Raw genomic sequence first — 27,193 nt, 5'->3', positions numbered from 1 at the left:
TTCTTCTGCAAAGAAGCTTGTGTAACTAACCCAATCAGACGGCTGCCCAGGACCCAAATTCAGTACTAGGAAGGAGCGGGAGGGAATTGGGGGTATTTTCCTGCTAAGGCACGCAAATATTAATGATAATAAGACAGACAGGACAGTCTGACACTTGCTGGCGCTGAGGCTGCAGGGGCAAATAGGAGGTGTGGCCATGTGCAAGCATATGTGCGTGCTCGCTTGCAAGTGACTGTGCGCTTCCTAGGTGTGGCGCGCTGCAGACAGTCAAAGGGGTTGTTCCCTTTCATTAAACGTTCTTCCCAGGTTGCAGGCTTTTAGAAAGCAACAAACCGCCCTGTACTCACCCTACCCGGGTCCACCGGAGAGTCTTACCGCTGCTCCAGGTCTGTGGCATTGGCTGCGACGCTGACGTCACGTCAGCAGCCGATCAGTGAGCTCAGCGGCTCTGAGCGGGGCGTTCTGCCTACAACCCCTTTAAGAGAGCCAGCAAAAAAGTGAAGAGAAAGGAAATTACAAAAGGGCCTCTTGCTGAGCACTGGCGATAAGTGAGACAGTCCAAAAAGGAGCGCCAGCCAGGCGTGATTAAGGAACAGGTGCGCTCCTTTAGACCAGGTTCATTTCCAGCTCTGCATTTTTTTCTTGCTGAGCACTGGACAGGGCAGCCGGCAGCCAGACTGCATAGTAGAAAAGCAGCAAGTGAGAAGCCTGTCTCTGCCTACGGCCACACCACCCTGAACACGACCGATCTCGTCTGATCTCGGAAGCTAAGCAGGGTCAGGCCTGGTTAGTACGTGGATGGGAGACCACCTGGGAATACCAGGTACTGTAGGCTTTTGCTTTTTCCTTCCTTCCACCAGCAGGGGTCACTGTCCTCTATGCCTTTTTTCCATTCCCTTTCACAAGGGCACACATGCTTCTTTCCTCTTTTCATTTGCTTTCTCTCTTGCGCTATTTCGTCCGTGCAAACTGCCAGCATCCTTCTCATCACCGTGGGCCTCCAGCATTGTTGCTTATTTACTTTTAATACTAGGCTTCCTTTCAACAGGACCAGCGCCTCCCGCGGGCTTGGGGGCATCCGCCGGCAACCTGGAGGCCAGTTTACAGGCCGAAGCAAGCAGGACACCTTTGCAGGCAACACGACCCCCCTGAAGAGCAGCACACAGTCACTGGCAACCAGAATGGTGACCGGTCTGCAAACCCTGTCTTATGAGGAAAGGTTGCAGGATTTGGGAATGTTTAGTTTGCAAAAGAGAAGACTGAGAGGAGACTTAATAGCTGTCTACAAATATCTAAAGGGCTGTCACATTGTAGAAGGATCAACTTTATTCTCATTTGCACAAGGAAAGACTAGAAGCAATGGGATGAAACTGAATGGGAGAAGACACAGATTAGATATTAGAAAAAAATTTTTAACAGTTAGAGTGATCAATGAGTGGAACAGGCTGCCACGAGAAGTGGTGAGTTCTCCTTCAATGGAAGTCTTCAAACAGAGGCTGGACAGACATCTGACTGGGATGATTTAGCGAATCCTGCTTTGAGCAGGGGGTTGGACCAGATGGCCCAGGAGGTCCCTTCCAACTCTACGATTCTATGATTCTATCTCACCCTCTTCCTTCATTCGCTCCTGGACGTCTCAATCCGCCTCAAGTTGCGGCTGCTCCAGCTTGCGCCTTCTGTCACGTCCCCCCAGATGAATGGTTTAGCCTGCAGGAGACCCTGCGTGGAGCCATATTTAAAGACAAATGATGCTCGGGCCCTGCTGCGGCGCGTGGTTTCACTGCAAAACAAACAAAGACTGTAGGGGCGGCCCAGCCTTTGCATCGGCCCTTCGGAGCCCGCCTCCACATGGTCAGAGTTCTCGCCACCACGCGAGCCTGAGGCAGGCTGGCCAGGCGATGGACGAAGCCGTGTCTACTGGCCATACCACCCTGGATACGCCCGATCTCGTCCGAACTCGGAAGCAAAGCGGGGATGGGCTTGGACAGTACTTGGATGGGAGACCTCCTGGGAACACCGAGTGCTGTAGACCATTTTGATGACATTTTGCTCCCTGGCCCAACTCGGCTAGTATACAGGGGCGCCTTATCAGACACCAACATTACCTAAGCTGGAAGCCCCAAGCCGCATAATGCCTCTGATGCCTCTGAGATGGTTTGCAGCTAGGGACGCTACCACGCCTCCTCGCATGCCTCACACCAAGCTCCTTGCCGCAGCTAAGAGTGCTTATTGACCCCCTCAGCCTGCATTCTTTAAATGAAGGCGTCATAAGCATCCTGGGCCGTTAAGGGGCCAGGCATTCAGCGGGCGCCCAGGGGATGATCTTTAGAGGCCGGCCGGCCGGCTGGCTAAAGTAACGTCTTCTTCTGCAAAGAAGCTTGTGTAACTAACCCAATCAGACGGCTGCCCAGGACCCAAATTCAGTACTAGTGTGGGGAGGAGGACCCCCATATAGTGTTTGGGCCGGAACCAAGGGGACCGCCATCAGAGTTATTGAAGGAAGCACAACAGGGGAATTACAAAGGGAGACATGCGACTGAGGTTGTCAGGGCAACAGGGGGAGGGGCTAGGGTAAAAGGAGCAGGGGACGCGCTGAAGTGGCAGTTGGGGAAGAGAGGGAGTGAAGGCAGGACACAGGGTGACTTGCAGGGGTACCGAGAGGAGCCTGCGAGGAGAAAGCGGCCGATTTACCAACAAGAGAGACGTGAGAGACTGTGCCCAGAGACTGCTCCCCGCTCCCGTTCTGAGAGAATTATCCCCGCTAAACCCCGCCTTAGAGAGAGAGGAACTATACCTCCGGTTGTGGCCGTGAGTACCGGTAACCAGGCCTCAGAGATCTGGGCCCTTCCCCCCAGCCTTCCCCCATCACGCCGACCCGGCCACCATTGGCCTCAAAATACGCCACCTTGTCACAGGCGGGATTAAAGGCTCGCTACCCTGGCTTAGGAAGAGACTCCTTGGTAAAGGACGGCTACAGGCCTTTCTGGGGAACTGCGTCATCACCGTGCGCCACCTCCATCATTTACTTCAGGGCCTGTTGAGACCCAACGGCATTGCTTTCTTCAGGGCCTGTTGCGCCCCAGCGGCAGTGTTTTCTTCAGGGCCTGTTGCACCCCAGCGGCAGCGTTTTCTTCAGGGCCTGTTGTGCCCCAGCGGAGGCGTTTTCTTCAGGGCCTGTTGCGCCCCAGCGGCAGCGTTTCCTTCAGGGCCTGTTGCGCCCCAGCGGCAGCGTTATCTTCAGGGCCTGTTGCGCCCCAATGTCCCCGTTTCCTTCAGGGCCTGTTGCGCCCCAGCGGCAGCGTTTCCTTCAGGGCTTGTTGCGCCCCAGCGGCAGCGTTTCCTTCAGGGCCTGTTGCGCCCCAACGTCCCCGTTTTCTTCAGGACCTGTTGCGCCCCAACGTCCTCGTTTTCTTCAGGGCTTGTTGCCCCCCAACGGTATTATTTTCTTCAGGGCCTGTTGCCCCCACCGACATCACTTTCCTCAGGACAGCCGCCTCAGCGACCTCAACGCGGCCACGCTACCGAACCCAGCAGTCCCTGGAAGGCTAAGTGAAACTATATTGGGTTAAGATTGTTGAGTCCCTGCGTGGACTGTTGGTGTTGTACTTATTCCTTGTTTTGTTCAGCCTAGCCCTTCGGCTAGGGTTTTATAAAAGTAATTTCGAAAACCACCATTCGTTTAGTGTCTCGTCACTGCATCCTGCGAACCTGTCCGACCCTACACTAGGAAGGAGCGGGAGGGAATTGGGGGCATTTTCCTGCTAAGGCACGCAAATATTAATGATAATAAGACAGACAGGACAGTCTGACACTTGCTGGCGCTGAGGCTGCAGGGGCAAATAGGAGGTGTGGCCATGTGCAAGCATATGTGCGTGCTCGCTTGCAAGTGACTGTGCGCTTCCTAGGTGTGGCGCGCTGCAGACAGTCAAAGGGGTTGTTCCCTTTCATTAAACGTTCTTCCCAGGTTGCAGGCTTTTAGAAAGCAACAAACCGCCCTGTACTCACCCTACCCGGGTCCACCGGAGAGTCTCACCGCTGCTCCAGGTCTGTGGCATTGGCTGCGACGCTGACGTCACGTCAGCAGCCGATCAGTGAGCTCAGCGGCTCTGAGCGGGGCGTTCTGCCTACAACCCCTTTAAGAGAGCCAGCAAAAAAGTGAAGAGAAAGGAAATTACAAAAGGGCCTCTTGCTGAGCACTGGCGATAAGTGAGACAGTCCAAAAAGGAGCGCCAGCCAGGCGTGATTAAGGAACAGGTGCGCTCCTTTAGACCGGGTTCATTTCCAGCTCTGCATTTTTTTCTTGCTGAGCACTGGACAGGGCAGCCGGCAGCCAGACTGCATAGTAGAAAAGCAGCAAGTGAGAAGCTTGTCTCTGCCTACGGCCACACCACCCTGAACACGCCCGATCTCGTCTGATCTCGGAAGCTAAGCAGGGTCAGGCCTGGTTAGTACTTGGATGGGAGACCGCCTGGGAATACCAGGTGCTGTAGGCTTTTGCTTTTTCCTTCCTTCCACCAGCAGGGGTCACTGTCCTCTATTCCTTGTTTCCATTCCCTTTCACAAGGGCACACATGCTTCTTTCCTCTTTTCATTTGCTTTCTCTCTTGCGCTATTTCGTCCGTGCAAACTGCCAGCATCCTTCTCATCACCGTGGTCCTCCAGCATTGTTGCTTATTTACTTTTAATACTAGGCTTCCTTTCAACAGGACCAGCGCCTCCCGCGGGCTTGGGGGCATCCGCCGGCAACCTGGAAGCCAGTTTACAGGCCGAAGCAAGCAGGACACCTTTGCAGGCAACAAGACCCCCCTGAAGAGCAGCACACAGTCACTGGCAACCATCTCACCCTCTTCCTTCATTCGCTCCTGGACGTCTCAATCCGCCTCAAGTTGCGGCTGCTCAAGCTTGCTCCTTCTGTCACGTCCCCCCAGATGAATGGTTTAGCCTGCAGGAGACCCTGCGTGGAGCCATATTTAAAGACAAATGATGCTCGGGCCCTGCTGCGGCGCGTGGTTTCACTGCAAAACAAACAAAGACTGTAGGGTCGGCCCAGCCTTTGCATCGGCCCTTCGGAGCCCGCCTCCACATGGTCAGAGTTCTCGCCACCACGCGAGCCTGAGGCAGGCTGGCCAGGCGATGGACCAAGCCGTGTCTACTGGCCATACCACCCTGGATACGCCCGAACTCGGAAGCAAAGCAGGGATGGGCTTGGACAGTACTTGGATGGTAGACCTCCTGGGAACACCGAGTGCTGTAGACCATTTTGATGACATTTTGCTCCCTGGCCCAGCTCGGCTAGTATACAGGGGCGCCTTATCAGACACCAACATAAGCTGGAAGCCCCAAGCCGCATAATGCCTCTGATGCCTCTGAGATGGTTTGCAGCTAGGGACGCTACCACGCTACCACGCCTCCTCGCATGCCTCACACCGAGCTCCTTTCCGCAGCTAAGAGTGCTTATTGATCCCTCAGCCTGCCTTCTGGAAATGATGGCGTCATAAGCATCCTGGGCCGTTAAGGGGCCAGGCATTCAGCGGGCGCCCAGGGGATGATTTTTAGAGGCCGTCCGGCCGGCAGAAGTAACGTCTTCTTCTGCAAAGAAGCTTGTGTAACTAACCCAATCAGACGGCTGCCCAGGACCCAAATTCAGTACTAGGAAGGAGCGGGAGGGAATTGGGGGTATTTTCATGCTAAGGCACGCAAATATTAATGATAATAAGACAGACAGGACAGTCTGACACTTGCTGGCGCTGAGGCTGCAGGGGCAAATAGGAGGTGTGGCCATGTGCAAGCATATGTGCTTGCTCGCTTGCAAGTGACTGTGCGCTTCCTAGGTGTGGCGCGCTGCAGACAGTCAAAGGGGTTGTTCCCTTTCATTAAACGTTCTTCCCAGGTTGCAGGCTTTTAGAAAGCAACAAACCGCCCTGTACTCACCCTACCCGGGTCCACCGGAGAGTCTCACCGCTGCTCCAGGTCTGTGGCATTGGCTGCGACGCTGACGTCACGTCAGCAGCCGATCAGTGAGCTCAGCGGCTCTGAGCGGGGCGTTCTGCCTACAACCCCTTTAAGAGAGCCAGCAAAAAAGTGAAGAGAAAGGAAATTACAAAAGGGCCTCTTGCTGAGCACTGGCGATAAGTGAGACAGTCCAAAAAGGAGCGCCAGCCAGGCGTGATTAAGGAACAGGTGCGCTCCTTTAGACCGGGTTCATTTCCAGCTCTGCATTTTTTTCTTGCTGAGCACTGGACAGGGCAGCCGGCAGCCAGACTGCATAGTAGAAAAGCAGCAAGTGAGAAGCCTGTCTCTGCCTACGGCCACACCACCCTGAACACGACCGATCTCGTCTGATCTCGGAAGCTAAGCAGGGTCAGGCCTGGTTAGTACGTGGATGGGAGACCACCTGGGAATACCAGGTGCTGTAGGCTTTTGCTTTTTCCTTCCTTCCACCAGCAGGGGTCACTGTCCTCTATGCCTTTTTTCCATTCCCTTTCACAAGGGCACACATGCTTCTTTCCTCTTTTCATTTGCTTTCTCTCTTGCGCTATTTCGTCCGTGCAAACTGCCAGCATCCTTCTCATCACCGTGGGCCTCCAGCATTGTTGCTTATTTACTTTTAATACTAGGCTTCCTTTCAACAGGACCAGCGCCTCCCGCGGGCTTGGGGGCATCCGCCGGCAACCTGGAGGCCAGTTTACAGGCCGAAGCAAGCAGGACACCTTTGCAGGCAACACGACCCCCCTGAAGAGCAGCACACAGTCACTGGCAACCAGAATGGTGACCGGTCTGCAAACCCTGTCTTATGAGGAAAGGTTGCAGGATTTGGGAATGTTTAGTTTGCAAAAGAGAAGACTGAGAGGAGACTTAATAGCTGTCTACAAATATCTAAAGGGCTGTCACATTGTAGAAGGATCAACTTTATTCTCATTTGCACAAGGAAAGACTAGAAGCAATGGGATGAAACTGAATGGGAGAAGACACAGATTAGATATTAGAAAATTTTTTTTAACAGTTAGAGTGATCAATGAGTGGAACAGGCTGCCACGAGAAGTGGTGAGTTCTCCTTCAATGGAAGTCTTCAAACAGAGGCTGGACAGACATCTGACTGGGATGATTTAGCAAATCCTGCTTTGAGCAGGGGGTTGGACCAGATGGCCCAGGAGGTCCCTTCCAACTCTACGATTCTATGATTCTATCTCACCCTCTTCCTTCATTCGCTCCTGGACGTCTCAATCCGCCTCAAGTTGCGGCTGCTCCAGCTTGCGCCTTCTGTCACGTCCCCCCAGATGAATGGTTTAGCCTGCAGGAGACCCTGCGTGGAGCCATATTTAAAGACAAATGATGCTCGGGCCCTGCTGCGGCGCGTGGTTTCACTGCAAAACAAACAAAGACTGTAGGGGCGGCCCAGCCTTTGCATCGGCCCTTCGGAGCCCGCCTCCACATGGTCAGAGTTCTCGCCACCACGCGAGCCTGAGGCAGGCTGGCCAGGCGATGGACCAAGCCGTGTCTACTGGCCATACCACCCTGGATACGCCCGATCTCGTCCGAACTCGGAAGCAAAGCGGGGATGGGCTTGGACAGTACTTGGATGGGAGACCTCCTGGGAACACCGAGTGCTGTAGACCATTTTGATGACATTTTGCTCCCTGGCCCAACTCGGCTAGTATACAGGGGCGCCTTATCAGACACCAACATTACCTAAGCTGGAAGCCCCAAGCCGCATAATGCCTCTGATGCCTCTGAGATGGTTTGCAGCTAGGGACGCTACCACGCCTCCTCGCATGCCTCACACCAAGCTCCTTGCCGCAGCTAAGAGTGCTTATTGACCCCCTCAGCCTGCATTCTTTAAATGAAGGCGTCATAAGCATCCTGGGCCGTTAAGGGGCCAGGCATTCAGCGGGCGCCCAGGGGATGATCTTTAGAGGCCGGCCGGCCGGCTGGCAGAAGTAACGTCTTCTTCTGCAAAGAAGCTTGTGTAACTAACCCAATCAGACGGCTGCCCAGGACCCAAATTCAGTACTAGTGTGGGGAGGAGGACCCCCATATAGTGTTTGGGCCGGAACCAAGGGGACCGCCATCAGAGTTATTGAAGGAAGCACAACAGGGGAATTACAAAGGGAGACATGCGACTGAGGTTGTCAGGGCAACAGGGGGAGGGGCTAGGGTAAAAGGAGCAGGGGACGCGCTGAAGTGGCAGTTGGGGAAGAGAGGGAGTGAAGGCAGGACACAGGGTGACTTGCAGGGGTACCGAGAGGAGCCTGCGAGGAGAAAGCGGCCGATTTACCAACAAGAGAGACGTGAGAGACTGTGCCCAGAGACTGCTCCCCGCTCCCGTTCTGAGAGAATTATCCCCGCTAAACCCCGCCTTAGAGAGAGAGGAACTATACCTCCGGTTGTGGCCGTGAGTACCGGTAACCAGGCCTCAGAGATCTGGGCCCTTCCCCCCAGCCTTCCCCCATCACGCCGACCCGGCCACCATTGGCCTCAAAATACGCCACCTTGTCACAGGCGGGATTAAAGGCTCGCTACCCTGGCTTAGGAAGAGACTCCTTGGTAAAGGACGGCTACAGGCCTTTCTGGGGAACTGCGTCATCACCGTGCGCCACCTCCATCATTTACTTCAGGGCCTGTTGAGACCCAACGGCATTGCTTTCTTCAGGGCCTGTTGCGCCCCAGCGGCAGTGTTTTCTTCAGGGCCTGTTGCACCCCAGCGGCAGCGTTTTCTTCAGGGCCTGTTGTGCCCCAGCGGAGGCGTTTTCTTCAGGGCCTGTTGCGCCCCAGCGGCAGCGTTTCCTTCAGGGCCTGTTGCGCCCCAGCGGCAGCGTTATCTTCAGGGCCTGTTGCGCCCCAATGTCCCCGTTTCCTTCAGGGCCTGTTGCGCCCCAGCGGCAGCATTTCCTTCAGGGCTTGTTGCGCCCCAGCGGCAGCGTTTCCTTCAGGGCCTGTTGCGCCCCAACGTCGCCGTTTTCTTCAGGACCTGTTGCGCCCCAACGTCCTCGTTTTCTTCAGGGCTTGTTGCCCCCCAACGGTATTATTTTCTTCAGGGCCTGTTGCCCCCACCGACATCACTTTCCTCAGGACAGCCGCCTCAGCGACCTCAACGCGGCCACGCTACCGAACCCAGCAGTCCCTGGAAGGCTAAGTGAAACTATATTGGGTTAAGATTGTTGAGTCCCTGCGTGGACTGTTGGTGTTGTACTTATTCCTTGTTTTGTTCAGCCTAGCCCTTCGGCTAGGGTTTTATAAAAGTAATTTCGAAAACCACCATTCGTTTAGTGTCTCGTCACTGCATCCTGCGAACCTGTCCGACCCTACACTAGGAAGGAGCGGGAGGGAATTGGGGGCATTTTCCTGCTAAGGCACGCAAATATTAATGATAATAAGACAGACAGGACAGTCTGACACTTGCTGGCGCTGAGGCTGCAGGGGCAAATAGGAGGTGTGGCCATGTGCAAGCATATGTGCGTGCTCGCTTGCAAGTGACTGTGCGCTTCCTAGGTGTGGCGCGCTGCAGACAGTCAAAGGGGTTGTTCCCTTTCATTAAACGTTCTTCCCAGGTTGCAGGCTTTTAGAAAGCAACAAACCGCCCTGTACTCACCCTACCCGGGTCCACCGGAGAGTCTCACCGCTGCTCCAGGTCTGTGGCATTGGCTGCGACGCTGACGTCACGTCAGCAGCCGATCAGTGAGCTCAGCGGCTCTGAGCGGGGCGTTCTGCCTACAACCCCTTTAAGAGAGCCAGCAAAAAAGTGAAGAGAAAGGAAATTACAAAAGGGCCTCTTGCTGAGCACTGGCGATAAGTGAGACAGTCCAAAAAGGAGCGCCAGCCAGGCGTGATTAAGGAACAGGTGCGCTCCTTTAGACCGGGTTCATTTCCAGCTCTGCATTTTTTTCTTGCTGAGCACTGGACATGGCAGCCGGCAGCCAGACTGCATAGTAGAAAAGCAGCAAGTGAGAAGCTTGTCTCTGCCTACGGCCACACCACCCTGAACACGCCCGATCTCGTCTGATCTCGGAAGCTAAGCAGGGTCAGGCCTGGTTAGTACTTGGATGGGAGACCGCCTGGGAATACCAGGTGCTGTAGGCTTTTGCTTTTTCCTTCCTTCCACCAGCAGGGGTCACTGTCCTCTATTCCTTTTTTCCATTCCCTTTCACAAGGGCACACATGCTTCTTTCCTCTTTTCATTTTCTTTCTCTCTTGCGCTATTTCGTCCGTGCAAACTGCCAGCATCCTTCTCATCACCGTGGTCCTCCAGCATTGTTGCTTATTTACTTTTAATACTAGGCTTCCTTTCAACAGGACCAGCGCCTCCCGCGGGCTTGGGGGCATCCGCCGGCAACATGGAAGCCAGTTTACAGGCCGAAGCAAGCAGGACACCTTTGCAGGCAACAAGACCCCCCTGAAGAGCAGCACACAGTCACTGGCAACCATCTCACCCTCTTCCTTCATTCGCTCCTGGACGTCTCAATCCGCCTCAAGTTGCGGCTGCTCAAGCTTGCTCCTTCTGTCACGTCCCCCCAGATGAATGGTTTATCCTGCAGGAGACCCTGCGTGGAGCCATATTTAAAGACAAATGATGCTCGGGCCCTGCTGCGGCGCGTGGTTTCACTGCAAAACAAACAAAGACTGTAGGGTCGGCCCAGCCTTTGCATCGGCCCTTCGGAGCCCGCCTCCACATGGTCAGAGTTCTCGCCACCACGCGAGCCTGAGGCAGGCTGGCCAGGCGATGGACCAAGCCGTGTCTACTGGCCATACCACCCTGGATACGCCCGAACTCGGAAGCAAAGCGGGGATGGGCTTGGACAGTACTTGGATGGTAGACCTCCTGGGAACACCGAGTGCTGTAGACCATTTTGATGACATTTTGCTCCCTGGCCCAGCTCGGCTAGTATACAGGGGCGCCTTATCAGACACCAACATAAGCTGGAAGCCCCAAGCCGCATAATGCCTCTGATGCCTCTGAGATGGTTTGCAGCTAGGGACGCTACCACGCCTCCTCGCATGCCTCACACCGAGCTCCTTGCCGCGGTTTAGAGTGCTTATTGATCCCTCAGCCTGCCTTCTGGAAATGATGGCGTCATAAGCATCCTGGTCCGTTAAGGGGCCAGGCATTCAGCGGGCGCCCAGGGGATGATTTTTAGAGGCCGTCCGGCCGGCAGAAGTAACGTCTTCTTCTGCAAAGAAGCTTGTGTAACTAACCCAATCAGACGGCTGCCCAGGACCCAAATTCAGTACTAGGAAGGAGCGGGAGGGAATTGGGGGTATTTTCCTGCTAAGGCACGCAAATATTAATGATAATAAGACAGACAGGACAGTCTGACACTTGCTGGCGCTGAGGCTGCAGGGGCAAATAGGAGGTGTGGCCATGTGCAAGCATATGTGCGTGCTCGCTTGCAAGTGACTGTGCGCTTCCTAGGTGTGGCGCGCTGCAGACAGTCAAAGGGGTTGTTCCCTTTCATTAAACGTTCTTCCCAGGTTGCAGGCTTTTAGAAAGCAACAAACCGCCCTGTACTCACCCTACCCGGGTCCACCGGAGAGTCTTACCGCTGCTCCAGGTCTGTGGCATTGGCTGCGACGCTGACGTCACGTCAGCAGCCGATCAGTGAGCTCAGCGGCTCTGAGCGGGGCGTTCTGCCTACAACCCCTTTAAGAGAGCCAGCAAAAAAGTGAAGAGAAAGGAAATTACAAAAGGGCCTCTTGCTGAGCACTGGCGATAAGTGAGACAGTCCAAAAAGGAGCGCCAGCCAGGCGTGATTAAGGAACAGGTGCGCTCCTTTAGACCAGGTTCATTTCCAGCTCTGCATTTTTTTCTTGCTGAGCACTGGACAGGGCAGGCGGCAGCCAGACTGCATAGTAGAAAAGCAGCAAGTGAGAAGCCTGTCTCTGCCTAAGGCCACACCACCCTGAACACCCCCGATCTCGTCTGATCTCGGAAGCTAAGCAGGGTCGGGCCTCGTTAGTACTTGGATGGGAGACCGCCTGGGAATACCAGGTGCTGTAGGCTTTTGCATTTTCCTTCCTTCCACCAGCAGGGGTCACTGTCCTCTATGCTTTTTTTCCATTCCCTTTCACAAGGGCACACATGCTTCTTTCCTCTTTTCATTTGCTTTCTCTCTTGCGCTATTTCGTCCGTGCAAACTGCCAGCATCCTTCTCATCACCGTGGGCCTCCAGCATTGTTGCTTATTTACTTTTAATACTAGGCTTCCTTTCAACAGGACCAGCGCCTCCCGCGGGCTTGGGGGCATCCGCCGGCAACCTGGAGGCCAGTTTACAGGCCGAAGCAAGCAGGACACCCCTGAAGAGCAGCACACAGTCACTGGCAACCAGAATGGTGACCGGTCTGCAAACCCTGTCTTATGAGGAAAGGTTGCAGGATTTGGGAATGTTTAGTTTGCAAAAGAGAAGACTGAGAGGAGACTTAATAGCTGTCTACAAATATCTAAAGGGCTGTCACATTGTAGAAGGATCAACTTTATTCTCATTTGCACAAGGAAAGACTAGAAGCAATGGGATGAAACTGAATGGGAGAAGACACAGATTAGATATTAGAAAATTTTTTTTAACAGTTAGAGTGATCAATGAGTGGAACAGGCTGCCACGAGAAGTGGTGAGTTCTCCTTCAATGGAAGTCTTCAAACAGAGGCTGGACAGACATCTGACTGGGATGATTTAGCGAATCCTGCTTTGAGCAGGGGGTTGGACCAGATGGCCCAGGAGGTCCCTTCCAACTCTACGATTCTATGATTCTATCTCACCCTCTTCCTTCATTCGCTCCTGGACGTCTCAATCCGCCTCAAGTTGCGGCTGCTCCAGCTTGCGCCTTCTGTCACGTCCCCCCAGATGAATGGTTTAGCCTGCAGGAGACCCTGCGTGGAGCCATATTTAAAGACAAATGATGCTCGGGCCCTGCTGCGGCGCGTGGTTTCACTGCAAAACAAACAAAGACTGTAGGGGCGGCCCAGCCTTTGCATCGGCCCTTCGGAGCCCGCCTCCACATGGTCAGAGTTCTCGCCACCACGCGAGCCTGAGGCAGGCTGGCCAGGCGATGGACCAAGCCGTGTCTACTGGCCATACCACCCTGGATACGCCCGATCTCGTCCGAACTCGGAAGCAAAGCGGGGATGGGCTTGGACAGTACTTGGATGGGAGACCTCCTGGGAACACCGAGTGCTGTAGACCATTTTGATGACATTTTGCTCCCTGGCCCAACTCGGCTAGTATACAGGGGCGCCTTATCAGACACCAACATTACCTAAGCTGGAAGCCCCAAGCCGCATAATGCCTCTGATGCCTCTGAGATGGTTTGCAGCTAGGGACGCTACCACGCCTCCTCGCATGCCTCACACCAAGCTCCTTGCCGCAGCTAAGAGTGCTTATTGACCCCCTCAGCCTGCATTCTTTAAATGAAGGCGTCATAAGCATCCTGGGCCGTTAAGGGGCCAGGCATTCAGCGGGCGCCCAGGGGATGATCTTTAGAGGCCGGCCGGCCGGCTGGCAGAAGTAACGTCTTCTTCTGCAAAGAAGCTTGTGTAACTAACCCAATCAGACGGCTGCCCAGGACCCAAATTCAGTACTAGTGTGGGGAGGAGGACCCCCATATAGTGTTTGGGCCGGAACCAAGGGGACCGCCATCAGAGTTATTGAAGGAAGCACAACAGGGGAATTACAAAGGGAGACATGCGACTGAGGTTGTCAGGGCAACAGGGGGAGGGGCTAGGGTAAAAGGAGCAGGGGACGCGCTGAAGTGGCAGTTGGGGAAGAGAGGGAGTGAAGGCAGGACACAGGGTGACTTGCAGGGGTACCGAGAGGAGCCTGCGAGGAGAAAGCGGCCGATTTACCAACAAGAGAGACGTGAGAGACTGTGCCCAGAGACTGCTCCCCGCTCCCGTTCTGAGAGAATTATCCCCGCTAAACCCCGCCTTAGAGAGAGAGGAACTATACCTCCGGTTGTGGCCGTGAGTACCGGTAACCAGGCCTCAGAGATCTGGGCCCTTCCCCCCAGCCTTCCCCCATCACGCCGACCCGGCCACCATTGGCCTCAAAATACGCCACCTTGTCACAGGCGGGATTAAAGGCTCGCTACCCTGGCTTAGGAAGAGACTCCTTGGTAAAGGACGGCTACAGGCCTTTCTGGGGAACTGCGTCATCACCGTGCGCCACCTCCATCATTTACTTCAGGGCCTGTTGAGACCCAACGGCATTGCTTTCTTCAGGGCCTGTTGCGCCCCAGCGGCAGTGTTTTCTTCAGGGCCTGTTGCACCCCAGCGGCAGCGTTTTCTTCAGGGCCTGTTGTGCCCCAGCGGAGGCGTTTTCTTCAGGGCCTGTTGCGCCCCAGCGGCAGCGTTTCCTTCAGGGCCTGTTGCGCCCCAGCGGCAGCGTTATCTTCAGGGCCTGTTGCGCCCCAATGTCCCCGTTTCCTTCAGGGCCTGTTGCGCCCCAGCGGCAGCATTTCCTTCAGGGCTTGTTGCGCCCCAGCGGCAGCGTTTCCTTCAGGGCCTGTTGCGCCCCAACGTCGCCGTTTTCTTCAGGACCTGTTGCGCCCCAACGTCCTCGTTTTCTTCAGGGCTTGTTGCCCCCCAACGGTATTATTTTCTTCAGGGCCTGTTGCCCCCACCGACATCACTTTCCTCAGGACAGCCGCCTCAGCGACCTCAACGCGGCCACGCTACCGAACCCAGCAGTCCCTGGAAGGCTAAGTGAAACTATATTGGGTTAAGATTGTTGAGTCCCTGCGTGGACTGTTGGTGTTGTACTTATTCCTTGTTTTGTTCAGCCTAGCCCTTCGGCTAGGGTTTTATAAAAGTAATTTCGAAAACCACCATTCGTTTAGTGTCTCGTCACTGCATCCTGCGAACCTGTCCGACCCTACACTAGGAAGGAGCGGGAGGGAATTGGGGGCATTTTCCTGCTAAGGCACGCAAATATTAATGATAATAAGACAGACAGGACAGTCTGACACTTGCTGGCGCTGAGGCTGCAGGGGCAAATAGGAGGTGTGGCCATGTGCAAGCATATGTGCGTGCTCGCTTGCAAGTGACTGTGCGCTTCCTAGGTGTGGCGCGCTGCAGACAGTCAAAGGGGTTGTTCCCTTTCATTAAACGTTCTTCCCAGGTTGCAGGCTTTTAGAAAGCAACAAACCGCCCTGTACTCACCCTACCCGGGTCCACCGGAGGGTCTCACCGCTGCTCCAGGTCTGTGGCATTGGCTGCGACGCTGACGTCACGTCAGCAGCCGATCAGTGAGCTCAGCGGCTCTGAGCGGGGCGTTCTGCCTACAACCCCTTTAAGAGAGCCAGCAAAAAAGTGAAGAGAAAGGAAATTACAAAAGGGCCTCTTGCTGAGCACTGGCGATAAGTGAGACAGTCCAAAAAGGAGCGCCAGCCAGGCGTGATTAAGGAACAGGTGCGCTCCTTTAGACCGGGTTCATTTCCAGCTCTGCATTTTTTTCTTGCTGAGCACTGGACATGGCAGCCGGCAGCCAGACTGCATAGTAGAAAAGCAGCAAGTGAGAAGCTTGTCTCTGCCTACGGCCACACCACCCTGAACACGCCCGATCTCGTCTGATCTCGGAAGCTAAGCAGGGTCAGGCCTGGTTAGTACTTGGATGGGAGACCGCCTGGGAATACCAGGTGCTGTAGGCTTTTGCTTTTTCCTTCCTTCCACCAGCAGGGGTCACTGTCCTCTATTCCTTTTTTCCATTCCCTTTCACAAGGGCACACATGCTTCTTTCCTCTTTTCATTTTCTTTCTCTCTTGCGCTATTTCGTCCGTGCAAACTGCCAGCATCCTTCTCATCACCGTGGTCCTCCAGCATTGTTGCTTATTTACTTTTAATACTAGGCTTCCTTTCAACAGGACCAGCGCCTCCCGCGGGCTTGGGGGCATCCGCCGGCAACATGGAAGCCAGTTTACAGGCCGAAGCAAGCAGGACACCTTTGCAGGCAACAAGACCCCCCTGAAGAGCAGCACACAGTCACTGGCAACCATCTCACCCTCTTCCTTCATTCGCTCCTGGACGTCTCAATCCGCCTCAAGTTGCGGCTGCTCAAGCTTGCTCCTTCTGTCACGTCCCCCCAGATGAATGGTTTATCCTGCAGGAGACCCTGCGTGGAGCCATATTTAAAGACAAATGATGCTCGGGCCCTGCTGCGGCGCGTGGTTTCACTGCAAAACAAACAAAGACTGTAGGGTCGGCCCAGCCTTTGCATCGGCCCTTCGGAGCCCGCCTCCACATGGTCAGAGTTCTCGCCACCACGCGAGCCTGAGGCAGGCTGGCCAGGCGATGGACCAAGCCGTGTCTACTGGCCATACCACCCTGGATACGCCCGAACTCGGAAGCAAAGCGGGGATGGGCTTGGACAGTACTTGGATGGTAGACCTCCTGGGAACACCGAGTGCTGTAGACCATTTTGATGACATTTTGCTCCCTGGCCCAGCTCGGCTAGTATACAGGGGCGCCTTATCAGACACCAACATAAGCTGGAAGCCCCAAGCCGCATAATGCCTCTGATGCCTCTGAGATGGTTTGCAGCTAGGGACGCTACCACGCCTCCTCGCATGCCTCACACCGAGCTCCTTGCCGCGGTTTAGAGTGCTTATTGATCCCTCAGCCTGCCTTCTGGAAATGATGGCGTCATAAGCATCCTGGTCCGTTAAGGGGCCAGGCATTCAGCGGGCGCCCAGGGGATGATTTTTAGAGGCCGTCCGGCCGGCAGAAGTAACGTCTTCTTCTGCAAAGAAGCTTGTGTAACTAACCCAATCAGACGGCTGCCCAGGACCCAAATTCAGTACTAGGAAGGAGCGGGAGGGAATTGGGGGTATTTTCCTGCTAAGGCACGCAAATATTAATGATAATAAGACAGACAGGACAGTCTGACACTTGCTGGCGCTGAGGCTGCAGGGGCAAATAGGAGGTGTGGCCATGTGCAAGCATATGTGCGTGCTCGCTTGCAAGTGACTGTGCGCTTCCTAGGTGTGGCGCGCTGCAGACAGTCAAAGGGGTTGTTCCCTTTCATTAAACGTTCTTCCCAGGTTGCAGGCTTTTAGAAAGCAACAAACCGCCCTGTACTCACCCTACCCGGGTCCACCGGAGAGTCTTACCGCTGCTCCAGGTCTGTGGCATTGGCTGCGACGCTGACGTCACGTCAGCAGCCGATCAGTGAGCTCAGCGGCTCTGAGCGGGGCGTTCTGCCTACAACCCCTTTAAGAGAGCCAGCAAAAAAGTGAAGAGAAAGGAAATTACAAAAGGGCCTCTTGCTGAGCACTGGCGATAAGTGAGACAGTCCAAAAAGGAGCGCCAGCCAGGCGTGATTAAGGAACAGGTGCGCTCCTTTAGACCAGGTTCATTTCCAGCTCTGCATTTTTTTCTTGCTGAGCACTGGACAGGGCAGGCGGCAGCCAGACTGCATAGTAGAAAAGCAGCAAGTGAGAAGCCTGTCTCTGCCTAAGGCCACACCACCCTGAACACGCCCGATCTCGTCTGATCTCGGAAGCTAAGCAGGGTCGGGCCTCGTTAGTACTTGGATGGGAGACCGCCTGGGAATACCAGGTGCTGTAGGCTTTTGCTTTTTCCTTCCTTCCACCAGCAGGGGTCACTGTCCTCTATGCTTTTTTTCCATTCCCTTTCACAAGGGCACACATGCTTCTTTCCTCTTTTCATTTGCTTTCTCTCTTGCGCTATTTCGTCCGTGCAAACTGCCAGCATCCTTCTCATCACCGTGGGCCTCCAGCATTGTTGCTTATTTACTTTTAATACTAGGCTTCCTTTCAACAGGACCAGCGCCTCCCGCGGGCTTGGGGGCATCCGCCGGCAACCTGGAGGCCAGTTTACAGGCCGAAGCAAGCAGGACACCCCTGAAGAGCAGCACACAGTCACTGGCAACCAGAATGGTGACCGGTCTGCAAACCCTGTCTTATGAGGAAAGGTTGCAGGATTTGGGAATGTTTAGTTTGCAAAAGAGAAGACTGAGAGGAGACTTAATAGCTGTCTACAAATATCTAAAGGGCTGTCACATTGTAGAAGGATCAACTTTATTCTCATTTGCACAAGGAAAGACTAGAAGCAATGGGATGAAACTGAATGGGAGGAGACACAGATTAGATATTAGAAAATTTTTTTTAACAGTTAGAGTGATCAATGAGTGGAACAGGCTGCCACGAGAAGTGGTGAGTTCTCCTTCAATGGAAGTCTTCAAACAGAGGCTGGACAGACATCTGACTGGGATGATTTAGCGAATCCTGCTTTGAGCAGGGGGTTGGACCAGATGGCCCAGGAGGTCCCTTCCAACTCTACGATTCTATGATTCTATCTCACCCTCTTCCTTCATTCGCTCCTGGACGTCTCAATCCGCCTCAAGTTGCGGCTGCTCCAGCTTGCGCCTTCTGTCACGTCCCCCCAGATGAATGGTTTAGCCTGCAGGAGACCCTGCGTGGAGCCATATTTAAAGACAAATGATGCTCGGGCCCTGCTGCGGCGCGTGGTTTCACTGCAAAACAAACAAAGACTGTAGGGGCGGCCCAGCCTTTGCATCGGCCCTTCGGAGCCCGCCTCCACATGGTCAGAGTTCTCGCCACCATGCGAGCCTGAGGCAGGCTGGCCAGGCGATGGACCAAGCCGTGTCTACTGGCCATACCACCCTGGATACGCCCGATCTCGTCCGAACTCGGAAGCAAAGCGGGGATGGGCTAGGACAGTACTTGGATGGGAGACCTCCTGGGAACACCGAGTGCTGTAGACCATTTTGATGACATTTTGCTCCCTGGCCCAGCTCGGCTAGTATACAGGGGCGCCTTATCAGACACCAACATTACCTAAGCTGGAAGCCCCAAGCCGCATAATGCCTCTGATGCCTCTGAGATGGTTTGAAGCTAGGGACGCTACCACGCCTCCTCGCATGCCTCACACCAAGCTCCTTGCCGCAGCTAAGAGTGCTTATTGACCCCTCAGCCTGCATTCTTTAAATGAAGGCGTCATAAGCATCCTGGGCCGTTAAGGGGCCAGGCATTCAGCGGGCGCCCAGGGGATGATCTTTAGAGGCCGGCCGGCCGGCTGGCAGAAGTAACGTCTTCTTCTGCAAAGAAGCTTGTGTAACTAACCCAATCAGACGGCTGCCCAGGACCCAAATTCAGTACTAGTGTGGGGAGGAGGACCCCCATATAGTGTTTGGGCCGGAACCAAGGGGACCGCCATCAGAGTTATTGAAGGAAGCACAACAGGGGAATTACAAAGGGAGACATGCGACTGAGGTTGTCAGGGCAACAGGGGGAGGGGCTAGGGTAAAAGGAGCAGGGGATGCGCTGAAGTGGCAGTTGGGGAAGAGAGGGAGTGAAGGCAGGACACAGGGTGACTTGCAGGGGTACCGAGAGGAGCCTGCGAGGAGAAAGCGGCCGATTTACCGACAAGAGAGACGTGAGAGACTGTGCCCAGAGACTGCTCCCCGCTCCCGTTCTGAGAGAATTATCCCCGCTAAACCCCGCCTTAGAGAGAGAGGAACTATACCTCCGGTTGTGGCCGTGAGTACCGGTAACCAGGCCTCAGAGATCTGGGCCCTTCCCCCCAGCCTTCCCCCATCACGCCGACCCGGCCACCATTGGCCTCAAGATACGCCACCTTGTCACAGGCGGGATTAAAGGCTCGCTACCCTGGCTTAGGAAGAGACTCCTTGGTAAAGGACGGCTACAGGCCTTTCTGGGGAACTGCGTCATCACCGCGCGCCACCTCCATCATTTACTTCAGGGCCTGTTGAGACCCAACGGCATTGCTTTCTTCAGGGCCTGTTGCGCCCCAGCGGCAGTGTTTTCTTCAGGGCCTGTTGCACCCCAGCGGCAGCGTTTTCTTCAGGGCCTGTTGTGCCCCAGCGGAGGCGTTTTCTTCAGGGCCTGTTGCGCCCCAGTGGCAGCGTTTCCTTCAGGTCCTGTTGCGCCCCAGCGGCAGCGTTATCTTCAGGGCCTGTTGCGCCCCAATGTCCCCGTTTCCTTCACGGCCTGTTGCGCCCCAGCGGCAGCGTTTCCTTCAGGGCTTGTTGCGCCCCAGCGGCAGCGTTTCCTTCAGGGCCTGTTGCGCCCCAACGTCCCCGTTTTCTTCAGGACCTGTTGCGCCCCAACGTCCTCGTTTTCTTCAGGGCTTGTTGCCCCCCAACGGTATTATTTTCTTCAGGGCCTGTTGCCCCCACCGACATCACTTTCCTCAGGACAGCCGCCTCAGCGACCTCAACGCGGCCACGCTACCGAACCCAGCAGTCCCTGGAAGGCTAAGTGAAACTATATTGAGTTAAGATTGTTGAGTCCCTGCGTGGACTGTTGTTGTTGTACTTATTCCTTGTTTTGTTCAGCCTAGCCCTTCGGCTAGGGTTTTATAAAAGTAATTTCGAAAACCACCATTCGTTTAGTGTCTCGTCACTGCATCCTGCGAACCTGTCCGACCCTACACTAGTGATAGGAACTGAAGGAGTTAAATTGAGTTCTGTCTATGTTGCATTCTCTTGTTTAAAACCTTATCTGTTCTTCGAGGAGATGTCTCAGACATCTCCCTTGTGAACCAAGGTCAAATACCTCTGCTTTTTCGCCTAAATGACTTTCTTTGTCGAAAACAAGTTGTAAAATCATTTGTACTGCGCATGTCTGTAAAATGTTTAAATTCTTTACTATAAAAGACGGAAGCCTAACTGATAAGCCAGAGGCGTCTTGGCAGGCATCCCGAGTGGTATTATACAGCCGTGTCTGTGTTATCCTTCTCGACGGAGCAATTGATTAGAGACATATGGTGCTTCACACCTAAGAACATCGGTCCTTCAGATGAAAGAGTAATCTGAGGGATCCCGACAGTTTCCTGGCGCCCGAACAGGGACCTGATATAGGCAACTCTCCAAGACTACCCGATCTACAGACCACTCCAGTTACTGATGAAATTGTGAACAGCAGACCTAAACACCTGGCCAGGTAAGAGATCAATTTTTCTCTTCTCTGCTCTTCATAATCTATCATTATAACTAAGGTCCGTATAAAGGGGAATCTAGTAGAGGAGGGGGCCGTAAAATCAGGTCCATATAAGAACTCTGAGGAAATTGGGTGTGACACGCATATGTAATTTCTGCTCGAATGAGAGGTTACTGTAGGTTCTGTGTGTGCACAGCTATTTTTAGAAAAAGAGCTGATGCAAATCAAAATGGGAGAGGTCTGACATTACGGAATATAAGGCTGGGTGAACAGTTCATACTGCGCAGCCCGGACGGACAAGTTTTTCACAATAGACGGTTCCGCACTAGGAATAGAGGAGGTTGTTGAATGGCTACTTTGATTTGAAGGACTGTGGAAAGTAGACAAATAAGCTGCACAGTAGGTATTCGTTCAAAGAGTGGTGATATTGCCTAACTGGGTCATGTGACAGCGTCCTTCCGGGGAGGTCACCGCCTAAGCTTACATCAACACCCTTTACGAATAAACCTTGTGACAGATAAGAGTGTGACCGAATGAGCACAGGACTGTGAAATGAGCCTGTGACAGGATATGACTGAAGAACCCCAGTAGATGGACACTTTATTTACAATCCTGTGTGTTGTGGGAGTATTTCTGTTCGGATGCTACATAGCATATAAGTACACGAAACACGTAGTACACCGAGGAACAGACACTCCATTTAGCCTGTTAGCACCTTAGGAAGAAGGTAACGAGGTATAGTAGAGCCTAGTCTTGAGTTTACCCAATACACCACCTAAGGCAGGGTACTAACAGGAAGACAACAAGAGAGACAGGATAAGAATAAAAGATAAAATGGGGAACAGTCAGGGAAAGACACCTGAAGAAGGAAATCGGTTATGTGATATAATTGAGGATAGATATGGAAGTAGTGCAGCAAAGAACCTGGAAAAAGTATTAATCAAATCCAAAGTGCAAGATAGGCAGGCTGTGTGAATCCTTGTATATATGTCTATGAGAACCTCTGAATAAGATGAGAGATGAGTAATTGAGTATAAAAAAAAAAAAAAAAAAAAAAAAAAAATCAGTGAATGAGCACATATGAATGAATCATCACACATCATTTTTGTGTCAAGAGATTTGTGACCTTTCTAGTTGTGGTGGAATCCCGGACAGATGCGTTATAGATATTTCAAATCTACATCTGAGACTGAATGAATTGAGTAATGATATAGTTCGTGTTATATGTGGCATTACATTGTAAAGTTTCCTGAATGCATTTGGCCAGAAAAAGGGCAAGGCATGGTTAATCTCATTATACAGTTATCTGCCCTTACAGTGAAATCCCGTGATTTTGAGTTTCTTTGTAGAAATTGATTTTGATAAGTCTAAAGAACTACAGAATTCTGTGAAGGACGACGCTGCATTCTGACGGGAGGGGGGAAGGATGGAGCTGCGTAGTTTCTTCTCCCTTCGCTCTTATCTCTGCTTAGTGTCTAATGAGAGGATTCACAGAGCTGTGCTCAGATTCTCTGTGATTGTCCTTGATGAAATGCTCGCTGAAAGATTTGTGCATTTTAAAGCAACAGTACTTAATTGAAGATTGGAAGTTAAAAGTAAGATATGGTGCCTAATTTAGAAGGGAATTGTAAGTGATTGCTTGGTCATTAATGTGTTTGAACCTGCTTCTAGTTGTGTGATTGATTTGTATAGCAAATTGTGTCAAATTACAAAAGACAGAGAAGGAAGGAAGCAGTAAAACAAGTGGGACAAACATTGAAAAAGGCAAAAATACCAGAGTGTGAATGTTTGGATGTACAAAAAGGCACAGACAAGGGAAGAAAATAGCAAGTGAATAAATGATGCTTGAGAATGTGCAGCAGTATGGAAGGTGTATTATGAATGTTTGATTGACAAAGTGTAACCAGAGACCCAGACAAAACAGATGGACTTGTAAACACTGTGGTCAGACTCAGACAAATCCAGACTGAATAGCTACTAGTGTTACCTGTGCTACTGACCTAAGAGAATTGCACTAAATCCTATCCAGACAAGATCATAAGAAGCTGACATAATAGTGTGGATAGTGGGTAGTGGGACATTGGCCCTTGAGGAGTAAGCTGACAGTAGACATCAGACGACCAACCCCATCAGGACCTAGAAGTGTGACTAGAATAAGAAAGATACAGGTGTATTATCCCTGGAGCCCCTCTGACCAGCTAGCTTTGCTGAAGCAGCTGCCTGCCCCTGAAGACCAACCATTCCCGTCTTACAGACACATAAAGGAAGTACAGCAGACATATAAGTGTACCTGGGCAGACCTAGAGAGGTTGGTGAGTTTAAAGGCAGGTGACGCACTAGATCATATAATTAAGACACACAGATGTGACAAAGAATCAGGCTTGGGGCATGGATGATAAATCTGCACGATCTGGGGAGACGTACTGTGAGTCACTAAGACAATGGGCTGCAGTGGAACAATCAGAGCAGTCTGTACTCCTGACTAATGTGACACAGCAAAGAGGAGAGAGAGTAGAGATATACCTTGGACGGTTACAGCTGAAATGGGCAGACATGGGGTACATTTGCATAAATCCACTTGATGTTAGAATACTGGTGAATGCATTCATTGACGGTATGAACAAAGACTTACGAGACGCAGTACAGACAGCCAGACCTGAATGGAGACATGTAGATACGAAAGACCTCCTTAAGGTAGCTAAAGAAATTGAGCAAACAAGGACAATAAAACGACCTGTCATGTATGCTGGAGCACAAGGAAAAAAGTGGAGACGTAATAGGAAAGGCATGTGAGATGACACTGACGATCCATGCCATACTCCTACAAGTTCAACCAAAACATCTGTCTATGGCCAGACAGCTCCGACTTGAGTGTGCTCTACTAATTCCTGAGAATGTCACTCCTCAAAAGATGTAACGTTCTGAATCCAGCCACCCTCCTGCCTGTGGATTCAGAAAAGGGGGAATTGGTGACCGTATTAGCAAGTGAGGAAGGATACTGTGACATGACGCATGAACATGTCTGCATAGAACTGATGAGTCAGGAGACAGTTGGGTTTGCACACATTCATGAAAAACATGTTCCTAATGCAGACTTTGAGTTTCTTTTTTGTAGATGGCCCCAGATACCACCAGGATGGACGATTCTACACTGGATATGCAGTAGTATCCTCACAGGAGGTAATCCGAGCGGAACCACTCTCTCCTCACATGTCGGCGCAGGAGGCAGAGTTGAAGGCACTCACTGAGGCGTGTAGAGCCGCTGCAGGTAAAGTCGCTAATATTTTCACAGATTCGAAGCCCATTAAAAATGCAGAGCTGGTGAAACAATTGATGGAGGCATTGATGTTACCAGTCCAGGTTGGCATTGTCAAGGTAAAAGCACACACAAAGGTGACTCCGTGGAGGTAGAGGGCAATAGAAGGGCGAACGAGGCTGCTAAAATAGCACAAGGCGGCCTAGAGAGAGCAGTGGACGGTGGCGGGGAGTCAGCGTATTCCAGCCACATTGGGTCTAGATGTCCTGAAATCCCTCCAGCAAAAGGCTGCCCAAACAGAGAAGGTACACCGGGGGAGACTGGGAGCTGAGCTGAACTCAAATGGAGTATGGGAGAATAAGGATAAAATGTGCCCACCAAAGTCCCTGTTCCCAATCATGGCGCAAGCAGCACATGGCCCCACTCACACCTCAAAAAGTCACATGTGTGCCATGGTAGATGCCTTCTGGATCGCTCCTGGTTTCAGTTACGCAGCCGCGAAACTTGTACAATCATGCCTCATCTGTGCACAGCACAACCCAGGTAAAACAGTAAAAGTCCCTAAGAAAGCGACACCTAGGCCTCTCTACCCGTTTCAGAGACGGCAGATTGACGACATACAGCTACCAAGGTAGGAGTGTATGCAAATATCCTAGTATGTGTAGATCTCTTCTCTGGATGGCCAGAGGCCTACCCGGTGAAAACGGCTACAGCTCGAGCTACTGCAAAGAAACTGGTGATGGAACTAGTACCACGATTCGGTGTCCCTGAAACAATTGAATCAGACAGAGGTACACACTTTACTACTGAGGTAATGCAAAATGTAATGCAAATGATAGGTGTAGAACAAGCATTTCATACACCCTACCACCCACAGAGTTCAGGGAAGGTAGAGAGAATGAACGGGACACTAAAATTGAAAATACAGAAAACCATGGAACAAACCCATAAACCATGGCCAGAGTGTCTCCCATTAGCGTTATTCTCAGTAAGGTACACACCCACGGGGAAAGCTAAACTGTCACCCTTCGAGATACTGTTTGGAAGACCACCGAACACAGGGTTGTACTACCCACAGGTCTTAACACTTAATGTGGATAATTTGACAAGTTATGTAATCCAGTTGCAAAAGCATTTAACTCAAATGCATTCTCTAGTTTTCTCTTCCACTCCAGATCCAGATAGTGTGGAAGGAATCACTGTCTACAACCTGGTGATTACGTATATGTCAAGAAACACTCCAGAAAGACCCTTGAACCCCGATATCAAGGACCTTACCAAGTACTCCTAACAACGCCTACTTCTGTTAAGTTGGAAGGACGACCAACCTGGATCCACGCATCGCATTGCAAACTAGCCACAGGAGTTAACAAAGCATAAGAGTGCATAATGTTTTGGTTTGGTTTTGTTGCATTTTCTGTAATAATGGTAGCTGCGTGGGACAATCTAAATTCTCCAATGTCCTTGAATAATAAGTTTATACAACATCATGAAAAAATACTAAATGATTGGTCAAAAGACACTCAGTCTCCAGCAGATTGCTGGATCTGCACACATTCACCAGTATCGGCCACTAGTATTCCGTTCCTTGTTATTCCTATGCCACCCGAGGAATTATTTGCCTGGACCAGTTGCTCTGATACACTCGCTAATAATGCCACAAATAATGTGAAGTTATGGAACACAACTGTTGGAATACCTATTGTGGGATGGGTAGGATACCCTTGGTGGCAGGGTAATCTTTCAGGAAGTAATACATACCTTCAATATCTGGCATATAAAGGGGGGGCTTGGGTACCCAGGAATAGAACTCGATTAACCTACCTGGGGCAAATTCCAATGTATGGCCTACAAGTTAGTTTTAATGTAACTTCCCACTCTACTGATGCCTTCAAACCAATACTGCTAGAAAGAAGGTTGCATAATACGTCCTGGGAGTATTCCAATTTATTTCCCCAGGGCAATAATGAAACTTGTTTTAATATTTCAGGTAATATACCTTGCAACGAGTCATCTGGATATGAGAAAGGAACTCCCACCTGTGGAAATCCCGATGTAGGGTATTGTAGCCCTTTAGGACAACTTCCAAATTGGTGTATGCTTCAGAATGTATCTGCGTTCATAGATTTAGTTCATAGACTGGTATTACAACATTCAGCCCTATGGGACCTACCTAGTGACATGTACTGGGTATGTGGACACAATGCATATAAATGGTTGCCAGTAGGGGTAAAAGGTGCTTGTACTCTGGGTCGTTTGACTCCAGCTACCTTTGTTATTCCGAATGACCAGTTGAATACTCAGAGCATACCTAAACACACGTTGTACAAAAGAGCTGCTGACAATACACCTCGTCCCTCTGGGAGACCACATATAGTGCAGATGAGTGTGGCCAATAAAATTGTCAGCTCTATTTTTATTTATCCTATGATTACTCAAATGTGGGATAAATTAGTCAGGGCTACAGATTACTTAGATGACCAAATATGGGATATATTGGATATATTGAACACCACCGTTGCTGTCCAAAATCAGCTTATTATAGTCACTAATCAGCATACCATAGTATTAGATTATTTAACTGCAGCGCAAGGAGGTATGTGTCCAGCGTCGGACTGGAACACCTTGGGCCCACCAGAGAAAATCATTCTTGGGGCCCACTATGTAGCTGCATAGAGTTAAATGCCAGACCACCAATTATGCGGTAAAACACGCTAATATCCGGGTATAATATAAGGTTGTACATGTCTTAATTATGTAGCAGGAGTTGGGGTAGCCCCCTCATAGAATATAAAGCAGCCCCCTCACATAGTTTAATGCAGCCATCTCATAGAATATAATGCAGCCATCTCATAGAATATAATACTGCCCCCCTCATAGGGTATAATACTGCCCCCCTCATAGGGAATAATGCACCCCCTCATAGGGTATAATGCACCCCCTCATAGGGTATAATGCACCCCCTCATAGGGTATAATACTGCCCCCCTCATAGGGTATAATACTGCCCCCC

General features: G+C 51.9%; 11 non-coding genes and 3 pseudogenes across 11 annotated transcripts; all 14 read left to right on the top strand.

Moving 5' to 3' along the window:
• Positions 1 to 716: 716 nt before the first annotated feature.
• Positions 717 to 835, top strand: LOC141053459 (5S ribosomal RNA). The gene has a single exon (XR_012221191.1). It is a non-coding gene; the product is annotated as a 5S ribosomal RNA (ribosomal RNA).
• Positions 836 to 1,912: 1,077 nt separating this feature from the next.
• LOC141053340 (5S ribosomal RNA) lies at positions 1,913 to 2,032 on the top strand. Its single transcript, XR_012221083.1, has one exon. It is a non-coding gene; the product is annotated as a 5S ribosomal RNA (ribosomal RNA).
• A 2,342-nt stretch (positions 2,033 to 4,374) lies between these two features.
• LOC141053294 (5S ribosomal RNA) lies at positions 4,375 to 4,493 on the top strand. The gene has a single exon (XR_012221042.1). It is a non-coding gene; the product is annotated as a 5S ribosomal RNA (ribosomal RNA).
• A 654-nt stretch (positions 4,494 to 5,147) lies between these two features.
• On the top strand, positions 5,148 to 5,257 carry LOC141053505 (5S ribosomal RNA; annotated as a pseudogene).
• A 1,043-nt stretch (positions 5,258 to 6,300) lies between these two features.
• On the top strand, positions 6,301 to 6,419 carry LOC141053447 (5S ribosomal RNA). The gene has a single exon (XR_012221180.1). It is a non-coding gene; the product is annotated as a 5S ribosomal RNA (ribosomal RNA).
• Positions 6,420 to 7,496: 1,077 nt separating this feature from the next.
• On the top strand, positions 7,497 to 7,616 carry LOC141053339 (5S ribosomal RNA). The gene has a single exon (XR_012221082.1). It is a non-coding gene; the product is annotated as a 5S ribosomal RNA (ribosomal RNA).
• A 2,342-nt stretch (positions 7,617 to 9,958) lies between these two features.
• LOC141053293 (5S ribosomal RNA) lies at positions 9,959 to 10,077 on the top strand. The gene has a single exon (XR_012221041.1). It is a non-coding gene; the product is annotated as a 5S ribosomal RNA (ribosomal RNA).
• A 654-nt stretch (positions 10,078 to 10,731) lies between these two features.
• Positions 10,732 to 10,841, top strand: LOC141053513 (5S ribosomal RNA; annotated as a pseudogene).
• A 1,035-nt stretch (positions 10,842 to 11,876) lies between these two features.
• Positions 11,877 to 11,995, top strand: LOC141053452 (5S ribosomal RNA). Its single transcript, XR_012221185.1, has one exon. It is a non-coding gene; the product is annotated as a 5S ribosomal RNA (ribosomal RNA).
• A 1,057-nt stretch (positions 11,996 to 13,052) lies between these two features.
• LOC141053337 (5S ribosomal RNA) lies at positions 13,053 to 13,172 on the top strand. The gene has a single exon (XR_012221080.1). It is a non-coding gene; the product is annotated as a 5S ribosomal RNA (ribosomal RNA).
• A 2,342-nt stretch (positions 13,173 to 15,514) lies between these two features.
• LOC141053292 (5S ribosomal RNA) lies at positions 15,515 to 15,633 on the top strand. Its single transcript, XR_012221040.1, has one exon. It is a non-coding gene; the product is annotated as a 5S ribosomal RNA (ribosomal RNA).
• Positions 15,634 to 16,287: 654 nt separating this feature from the next.
• Positions 16,288 to 16,397, top strand: LOC141053511 (5S ribosomal RNA; annotated as a pseudogene).
• A 1,035-nt stretch (positions 16,398 to 17,432) lies between these two features.
• On the top strand, positions 17,433 to 17,551 carry LOC141053445 (5S ribosomal RNA). Its single transcript, XR_012221179.1, has one exon. It is a non-coding gene; the product is annotated as a 5S ribosomal RNA (ribosomal RNA).
• A 1,057-nt stretch (positions 17,552 to 18,608) lies between these two features.
• Positions 18,609 to 18,728, top strand: LOC141053334 (5S ribosomal RNA). The gene has a single exon (XR_012221078.1). It is a non-coding gene; the product is annotated as a 5S ribosomal RNA (ribosomal RNA).
• Positions 18,729 to 27,193: the final 8,465 nt, after the last annotated feature.

Source organism: Dendrobates tinctorius, unplaced genomic scaffold, assembly GCF_039654945.1.
Source record: "Dendrobates tinctorius isolate UK_male_01 unplaced genomic scaffold, ASM3965494v1 ptg000165l, whole genome shotgun sequence".
Classification (NCBI taxonomy): Eukaryota; Metazoa; Chordata; class Amphibia; order Anura; family Dendrobatidae; genus Dendrobates; species Dendrobates tinctorius.
Note: the sequence above shows the minus strand (reverse complement) of the source record. Positions and strands in the feature narration are given on the sequence as shown.